This window comes from Elaeis guineensis, chromosome 2, assembly GCF_000442705.2.
Source record: "Elaeis guineensis isolate ETL-2024a chromosome 2, EG11, whole genome shotgun sequence".
NCBI lineage: Eukaryota > Viridiplantae > Streptophyta > Magnoliopsida > Arecales > Arecaceae > Elaeis > Elaeis guineensis.
The window spans coordinates 114,670,606-114,680,372 of NC_025994.2; the positions used below are offsets into that span (position 1 = coordinate 114,670,606).

General features: G+C 34.9%; 1 long non-coding RNA gene across 2 annotated transcripts; it reads right to left on the minus strand.

Moving 5' to 3' along the window:
* On the minus strand, window positions 1-9,430 carry LOC105035921 (uncharacterized). Of its 2 annotated transcripts, none has more exons than XR_012139176.1 (3): window positions 9,287-9,430; window positions 6,065-6,473; window positions 1-3,748 (listed from the first exon to the last, which is right to left on the minus strand). It is a non-coding gene; the product is annotated as an uncharacterized lncRNA (long non-coding RNA). The 2 variants fall into 2 exon arrangements; XR_012139177.1 differs by having other exon boundaries at window positions 1-3,772.
* Between the last annotated feature and the right edge of the window lie 337 nt (window positions 9,431-9,767).

The window sequence follows — 9,767 nt, forward strand, 5'->3', positions numbered from 1 at the left end:
TAAATAAACATCACGGTTCAAATATGTTTACTGCTTTCTTTATCAAAAAAATATGTTCATTGATTTTCACCATAATTTCATTATAGAATGGTCAAAAAAGTCGAGTAAAATTTGATCACATCAGCACATCTCAGAATACTACATGGTCTTTGTAGAACTTTGAAAGATTACTACCACAAACAATACGAGGCAAGACATTCCTGCCAAACTCTAAGCACCATTTGTGCTTAATCTCCAATCTGATCAAAACACTAAAGAAAGCCACGCATGTGCTGGAAATTTCAAGGGATAAACTTTGACATTTGATCACCTGGTTTCTTTTTCTTTGCTAATGAATGGACCAATAACATTAGAACCTTATCAGGACCAATAAATCTAAAGCATACAAATTAATTTAAAGAAATAAGCTAATGTCTTAATTATCAGTACCCACAGTGCATATATGGTGTGTGATGAATGTCATTAGGAACATATGAGAAGAAAAAAAAAAAGAAAAGAATATCTCCAATAGGCTATGAATGCAATAATGTTAGGACCATAGACAGCCATAGCAATCGGTGAGATCTGATGGCAGCACCATGTTTAAAGATGGAGACATTTCTACATATTGTAGTTAAAGTGGTCCCAAAAGATATGTTCTGCCATTTTCCTAGGCTATATCACCACCAACTGCTGCTACACAGCTCAACTGTAGCAAACAGGCCACTACCAGAAATGGGAAAGGGATGGAGGACGGGAAGTGTGAGGAAATTAATGAGGATGACAATGAGAGATTTTATAAGGAAAATTAATGGATTTTGATGCCAAGAAAATTAGTAAAAACAACAGTTTCCAGATAAAAACCTCGAGATTTTATTTACAAAGATAATATGAAATGATATTTGTTATATGCAGTGAAAATATCCATACCATTTCCAATTTGCTGTTATATATTGGTTATCATAATGAACAACTAAATATTAGCTAATATTTAAATACCAACTTGGTTTACAAGGATGACAGAGGACATCCAACAACATCATTAACTACCGTATAACACTATGATGACAGTTTTGTTTTAGCAAAGGTCACAAGTTGCAAATCAATTCAAAGATTCCAATCCATCTTTAAGGATAAAAGGAGGAAGAATGCTGCTGCTATGCAGTATGATGACTAAATTGGGAAGGAGAACAAAGAATGGCGTGCCATGGAGTGGGAAGGAAGCCGTCAAGAAGAGGCCAGGGCCATGGATGGCCTGCCTGAAACCAATGGGAATTCTGCACCTTTCTTTTTGAGTGGTGAAGTAATTGAAGGACAAGGAAAAGAGACATGCCATCCAGTGGGCGTACGATGATGCTTTCCTTTTACCCAGCGACCATGGTTTTGGTGGAGGTTTCTAAAGAGACTAGCTCCAAGGTTTGAGGTATAAATGGTGGTGGGCCAAAACCCCTGAATATTTCCTTCTCTTTGAACTAAAGTTCAAAGAAAAGTGGGACCTGTCCTGATGTTAACCCAACTATAGTTTATAACATGGAAAACAAGCGGCAGAAGATGCAGTCTATGAGGAATAGGAAGTGGAAATTCCAGAGACAAGGATACTAGCAAAATGGCAGGATCCTCTCATTTCCAGTATAGTTAAAAACTAACCACTTAGAGACTGCAAAAAGTGATGATTAAAAAAAAAGGTTATATTCTGCAAAATGTTTAAAGATAAACGGTCAGCTTTGTGATTAACAAAAGATAGATGCCACTTGCATTAGGAAACACAAACTCAAAACTGGCAACAATAAACCAGCATGACTTTAAAGAAACAGAAAAAAGAAAGAAAACAGAGTGAATAGTTCTGCACCTACAGGTCCCACAAAATTTTAAAGATAAACGGTCAGCTTTGTGATTAACATAAGATAGATGCCACTTGCATTAGGAAACACAAATTCAGAACTGCAAACAATAAACCAGCACGACTTTTAAAAAAGAAGAAAAAGAAAAGAAAACAGAATGAATGGTATTGCACTCACTAGTCCAGCAAGGTCTGTACATATCACCTATTCATTTACATGGTGTTTCCTCTATAGCTTTCAAGACACAGTTGATTATTTTTAACAGCTATCATGATTAGAAACATAAAAGAAAGTGCAAGTATATGGACAAGTACTTCAGAAGCAAAGGAAAAGAGTGAAACTATAATTTTTAAATTTTCTTTTCATATGGTATCAAATAATAATTAGCAAACAATTTCACATTAAAATTCATGATTGAAGAAGTTACCTAGTGTCTTCAAGAGGCATACATACAAAAGTGACATAAATATTTAACAAATGTCATTTTAAAGAGAACAAAAAGGACTTAGTAGCGTTTTGCAGTCAAACATTAGGTAAGGCCGGCCAATTTACTGCTGGTCACTGTAACAATTGAGGTCTCAATGTACCTATCGAAGGTAATAAGGGGCCAGCAGATTAGCAAATTTCAAATATTTGAAAAATTTATCATCATAACCATACAGGCTCAAGTAATTCTTTTTCCCCAGCAAGATAAATATCAAATGAGAAGCATCAAATTTTTTTTATCACACTGTAGCTTCATACCATATCAATTAAGTAGAATTTGGTGAACTTATTTCAAAATATTAAAATTTATATCAATTAGTGATGCAAGAGAAATGAAAAAGAATGACAACACAGTCATTATATTAATTTAGTAATAACAAACTTCCGCATAGTTCAGGTTGTGATCTGATGTAAATGCATTATGGACCCCCTTGTTATTGTTTAAAGTTTAAACTCTGTAATAATGTCCCTTATGTTTGTTATCTAAAGCTGCCAGGTTTAGCCTTAGGACCGACACTAGCTAAATACAAGTAAATTTTTTAAGTGGTACTATTTAAAATTTTAAATAATATCCTATCCTTTTTGATAGCCATAAGGAGTCTCAGAATGATTCAACCAGAATATCTGCATTGTTGATGATGAAGTGTTTGAAGGATCTCATCTTGTTTCCAAAGTTTGAAATAATTTAGGTGCCTTTCTTACATTAAAGATGTGCATACTTGAGCTTATGCTTTTTGATACTTCCCCATGCTTTGATAGTGACAAGGCGTCACAGAATGATTCGACCAGAATAAATGTGTTCTTGATAGTAAAATGTTTGTCCAAACTTCCCTTGTTTCCAAAGTACAAAAATGTTTTGGTACCTTTCTTACACTAAGAATAAGCATACTTGATAATATTCTCTTTGGTGCTCTCCTGTGCTTCAAAGCACAAGGAGTCACCGAATGGTTTAACCAAAATATCTGTCATTTGATAGTAAATTTTTTGGATTAGTTCACTTTGAATACCGCAGGCACCTTTCTTACATTAAAAACTGTGTATACTTGAGATTTTTTTAATGGAGATGTGGAGGGTAATGATAATGAGGTAGCCTACACATCTATTCATCTGTCAATAGAACTGCTGCTAATTTTGTCAAAGCATGCTTAGTAATTTTTTTTTTTTTAGTAGCATACAATGTTCGATAACACCTTAAAAGCTGCACCATTAACTATGAATACCCAAGCGAAGTGGTTTGAAGCATGAGTTCAGTCTAATGCCAAGAACTTACGGCCAAACAAATATCTGCATCATCTGCCGAGCCAGTGACTTTTTGGATGGAAAATCAACCTGACAATGACATGCAGATACATCTCCTGCCCATGGTTTCCAGCAGCAGCGGTCATAGATTTGTCATGTCCACTTGTTCATGCATGAGGGCCCACAATCATCAATTGAGTGATCTGGGATCCATGAGGGTCACAAATCTGGAGTCAGTATTATAATTGGATTATTAGATACAATGACACTTCAGAGTACAAGATTGATGACAAAGACACTAAGAAAATATAATCCAAAAAAGTAAAAAGAAAACCTCTAACCCACCTCCGAGAGGACTCCTAGGTCTTCTCTGTTAAATAAGCAATAACAAATACACTGATTAGAGCCTAGTAAGAGGACCATAGGAGAAGCCCACATATAGTGGTTTGTATTCACTCCACTGGCAACAGTGCCCGTATGTAGAGACAGAACTTCAAATGAATGGATCATGTGTTACAGTGATTGACTTGATCAGACAAGCACCAAAATGTTTTTCTGTTTTCCTCCCATCAAAACCTGAAAAAAGTAATTCGCTCCATGGCGAAGGTTGACAGTGAAACAGGAAAAAACCTTTGGGTTGCTCTTACCAAAGAGAAAAAGGCAAATGTCTTTCCAATTTAGCTCTCATTAACAGGGATAAATGAGTTCACTTAATCTTGATACATAGTAGGATAATGAAAGATCTACTGAAAAATTTTAATTCCTGATCACAAAAGATGCATCTAATAATCACATGAATATGGAAAAGGAAAAGGCGATGATTACTATTATCTTCTTTTCATATCTGTAACTTTTGGTATGTTCTCGAAGTTGGTTTAACTTCTGTAACAATGACAACAGAATCCTTTTGTAGACAAATTAATTTGATTATGGCTCTAGAAACTAGGATAACATTATTAACTTAAAGCAGTACTTTTTGGCCCCTATCAAACTTTAAGAAACTCGATAATTCTGATGAAAGGCACATCGATACAGTCCCATTGGTAAATCAGATGTTTGCCATGTGGGCTGTCCTAAAAATTGAGCATCACAATCATAAAGAACATCACAATCACCTCACCCCATTTCCAGTACCTTGAATGCCACTGGTGCAGCACACAATTTGCCCTGGTACATTGATTAAAAGATTTAGACAATCTTCCACATCAAGAAATCTGTGCTTTTAATCAACCAAAAAATGCTCTCTTCTCATGCAGAAGAATGTTCACTATTAATGCAACCAGAATGATTCTTCGGCTGTTATGACAGAACCAACAGAGAGTGTGTTGCTCTTGGTGTCTCAAATTCTCATTGACTAGCAAGCAAGAACTGCCACACAATAATACTAATGACCTACACATTTGTAGATGTTGTGTTTTTTCTGTAAATGTACTTTTGACATCAAATAAATAATGTCTGTGGCTGCACAAATCTGAGATTGGTTATTTTTGATCGATCTACTATTATTTCCTTGAAAAGTCAAAACTTGTTTATGATTACCAAACACTTAGATCAATTACTCATAAATGTTATCTGCTTATCCATCTAGATCTGCATTCTGCATACTGGGTTAATTCAGTACTTTCAAATGTACAGATGCTGGTCTAAATAATCCTCACAGCAAACAGGTTATAGTGGATGTCTTCATCACTATCTTGGATGTGCAGGCCTGAATGCTAATACTTTATTGTTAAACAAATCCTGAGGTTTCTTACCCTCAATCTCTCCAAACATCACAGGGCTCTGATATGTGGCCTAATCTTATGGAAAACAATGTCCATAATGTCTTACAGGTTCCCAAAGACCACAGAAAAACCTGTCCAGTGCTCTATATTTCAGCCTCTTAGCCTTTTCTGATAAATCTCAACCTAGTACTCTTGAGATCATCTAGTGCCATGCAAAAAACATTATTTCAGGATTCCATATGATCAATGACGTACTAATCTACTAATAGCGTTTAGGCTATGAAATAAACTGCTTGTTGAAAGGAGATATAGCTAATTATAATGATGAATAAGAGCAACGAAATGGATGAAGAATATCAAATTGGTTAGAACTCATCCTGAAAAAAAAAAAAAAAAAGACAATGCTACTTAATGAAGCTATTCAAGAATTATAAGAAGCTGAAGGAAGAAAGACAGCTAAGAATGTATTGATATATTAGTCATTCATGAACATTTCTTTAGCAGCAATGAGTTGATGATTTTGACCCCCAAATGCATGTGGGCTACAAATATCTTGAAACCACGAACAAATGATTTCTTATGGTTTTTCTAACTTTTCGTTATAATCTATAGGAAATTGCCTTGGGGTACAGGGGGTGCTTTGATGTTCTTCAAATTTCTCAAAAAAGCTTATCTTCTTGTGTGCGTTAGTGTCCTCAAAAGAATCCCTAATAAACTGTTTAACATTTTCACATCAAAACTGTAGGAATGAGATGATTTTAGGATAAAATTTAATCATATTGATAGTTATCTTACCGTAAGAAGGGACAGCAACAGCCACAAACATATGAAGATTGCCATCACCAACTTTTTGTTATTGCATTGAAGGTAACCATAAAACTACAGCCTTCATGGTACAATCCAATGCTAGATAACCTTCGAACTTGACCCTGTTAGCTGTCCTTTAAAATCATTGGTCCAACCTTTCTGCAACGGCTTACTGATTGGTGATCCACCCATCTTATCCAGCATTTTTTTTCTTTAATTGCTTAGATTCATCATCCTGACAAAACATGCGTAAACATTTATCCTGTAGAGTCAATCTATACCATCCTCTGTCTCATGAAGCCATCACGGTCATCCTTATATTCTTGGGCTTGTTTCAACAGCATAAATGAAGTTCTTTGCTCCAATTTCACCATGGTATACATATTCCATGTTCACCCTATCATTTGAACAATGTTATAGCAGGCCAAAATAATTAACTTTTAAAATGAGGCAACCATATAAGAAGTCAAAATGAACATTCTGGTAGAAGAGTGAGCCACTAACAGCATTTCTACAACAGTAAACCATTAAGCCTTTGCAACTGGATTTTACTGAATATTCAATTCAACTGTGAATGATTAAGCATAGGTATTAAGGAAATAAAACATTTACAATGCACTTGGGCTTCAATTTTGGCAAATTGAAACATTTAAATCCGTGACCTGAAGACATCATGAAACATGACTGAATCAGATAGAAATTTTAGGCTCCAAGTTGCTGACCTAGTTAAGTTTAAACAATCAACACCATCTTGTGGCTCACACCAAAGATAAGTCTAGTTAATACCATAGATAAACATAAGATCCTTAATTTCTTTGGAGCTATGATATAAGCTGATAGTTACATTCATCAAGGAGGAAAATAGAGGTCAAGCATACAGGGAAAGCAAAACAAATCTGTAATGTGAAATTTAAATGTGTTGGAACTATGACTAAGCCTGTAGCTTTATCTAAATAAAAAGGAGGATATAGAGGCAGAAAGGAATGCGAGAGCAAAAGAAAGAGCGAGATGATGGCACAGAACCATGCAGAATTCTCTGAGCACAAGCAGTTAAATACTTAAGGGGGTGTTTGGTGTTTCTTTTGCTTCATGAAATAGAAAGATAAGCCAGAAGCTAGGTTTCCTAGCTTCTGCTAAAATGCTTTTCTGACTTTTTTCATGTATAAGCACTTTTCTCACAATGTTGTCAAATACTTTTCAAAAAAATTATTAGGACGTGCTTTTTTGCTTTGAAAAATATTTTTAAGCAATAACAAACATGTGAAATCATTTCTTTTCAGACAATAGATATAGGGAAGTCATGATCTGAAATGACTGCCTTCAATGGTCTATAGTATCTGTTTTACTGACATACAATATTTTCCCTTAATGGATAACAAATGTAACTTGTTTCCAGTTTGTATAACTCCATGTTCAAGCCTTTGTTAATCTATCAACATTTCGATTAAGATATATGATCTGGGATTTGTAATAGGAAGCACCAATTTCCTTGCAAGTTTCTTCCATTTAAAATGAAAATTCACATACATGCATTTTTTTCCTTTGATGATATACAATTTTTTATTCATTTCCAAATTGTTGTACCTGAAACAGAACTCGATCACTACAAAATAGCAATATTGTTCCACACTTAGAATCTCCTTTCATAAGACTGGTTAAATCATATTTAAAACAAGTCATCAGAAGATACACAATTTCACTAGATTTTGCAACCATACCCTGTTTTTCATTCTTCCATGTAAGTGAATGCCATGCATAGATTCGCACTAACTGATAAGGGATCTCTTGTTAAATTTAGAACCAGTCCAATCAGCACCTAAGTATCCTTCATGCCTTTCAAGAGAAGTTTTACAATGATAGGATGAACAAGATCAAGGAGAATGTGAAAAGAAGCAAATGATGACATAATTTGAGCCCTTGGAAATGTCAGATATACAACTTTAGTAAATGATGCTGTATCTGAATAAATGCTCAAAGTTCTCATTGTTCACTTTCCATCCCCAAATTTATTGATGCATCATTAGTTTTAAAGTACGTAAATTGATGTTAGAGAAGCTACACCAATCCCCGATGATAAGTTTTCCAATGTTAATGGTTAGATTGTGATCTGAGGAGGAAAAACCATGTAAGACCAGACCTTATTTAGTTTTAGTTGACCAAATTTAACAAGAGTATTCCATCTTATAATTAGATCTGCTCTGAACGTTTTCAAAATAGCTTCATTGATATCATCCACGATTAAATCATGGTATACAACTTGACCCAATGATTATGATCACAACCCAGAATGCAGTTACATTTCCTAGTCACGTGTAGATTCCTGACCCTTCTCAACTATCTAAAATGTTTGCGAATTGCATAATCCATATGCATGCTCAGGGGCTTGATCTCATATTCCATGCAAAACAAATCATTAAGCATATTCAAACCATCCTCCCCTAACCCCCACAAACCCCTCCCCCTAATCCCCACGCCCACCCACCCCTTCCCCGGCAGGGTTAAAAAAAGCCTTCACCCCAGCATTTCAGAGCGTTACCATGCTCTTGATATACAAGTCTCCCACACTCCTGCAACAACATTAAAAAAAAAAAAAAAAAAAAAAAAAAAAAAAAAAAAAAAAAAAAAAAAAAAAAAAAAAAAAAAAAAAAAAACAACAACAACAACAACAACAACATTGGCTTCTCAAAAAACCTCCATGTCTTTGTTGTAAATGGACTAGTCTACCACAATCTTCCATCAAATTTCAAATTTGCAACATGAAAATTACTTTATGTGTCACGAATTCCGACTCCATCTTGTCCACCAACCCACTAAACTAGACTTATATTGCAAAAACTATGTCATCTGCAGCGAGCACAAGTAATTTGTACCAGTCACCAATGAATATGGAATACAGGGATTCAAAAAAAAAAAAAGGGGGGGGTCTTGTCAAGAAAGAGATGGATACAATTCCACAAAACCAAAACTACCTGCTACCTAACAAATATCCGCATTTCGTAAAAGCGTATAACAGGAACCTTCTAATTCAGCAAACAAATCAAGCCTGCAAGGACCTGAACTCATCGTCCATGGACTCTCTCCCGCGACGAAGGTAAGGTAAAAGAAAGGAAACAAAAACAAATCAAGCCTGCAAGGACCTGAACTCATCGTCCATGAACTCTCTCCCGCGACGAAGGTAAGGTAAAAGAAAGGAAAAGGTAAGAGAGCTACCTCGATGAAGGGCCCTGGGGTTTTGGGTTTAGGCTTAGAGTCGCTTATGAGGGTGACTCAGGGGACTCCACCTTACCCTGCCTCGGGGAATGAAAACAGGACTCGACCGCGTGATATCGTCTTCTGAATTCTGATTCCCTACCAATCGCTCCGAGTCCTTTTCCTGAATAATATAAAAAAAAAAATATTTATCTAAATAATATAAATTTTAATTTATTTATAAAAATAATATAAAAAAAATAAAATATCATTTTGAATGGCGTTTTCTTCAAGCCACGTCAGCCACATTTTTCACGTATGCATCATCCAAAAAAAAAAATAGAAAATATCATTTTGAACGGTATTTTTAAAAGCGTCATTCAAAATGACGTTTTTAAAAACTCCATTCAAAATAGCGTTTTCTAATTTTTCTCTCAAAAAAAAAAATAAAAAAAATAAAAAAAATAAATTTTTAAAATTTTAAATTTATAAATAAATAAAA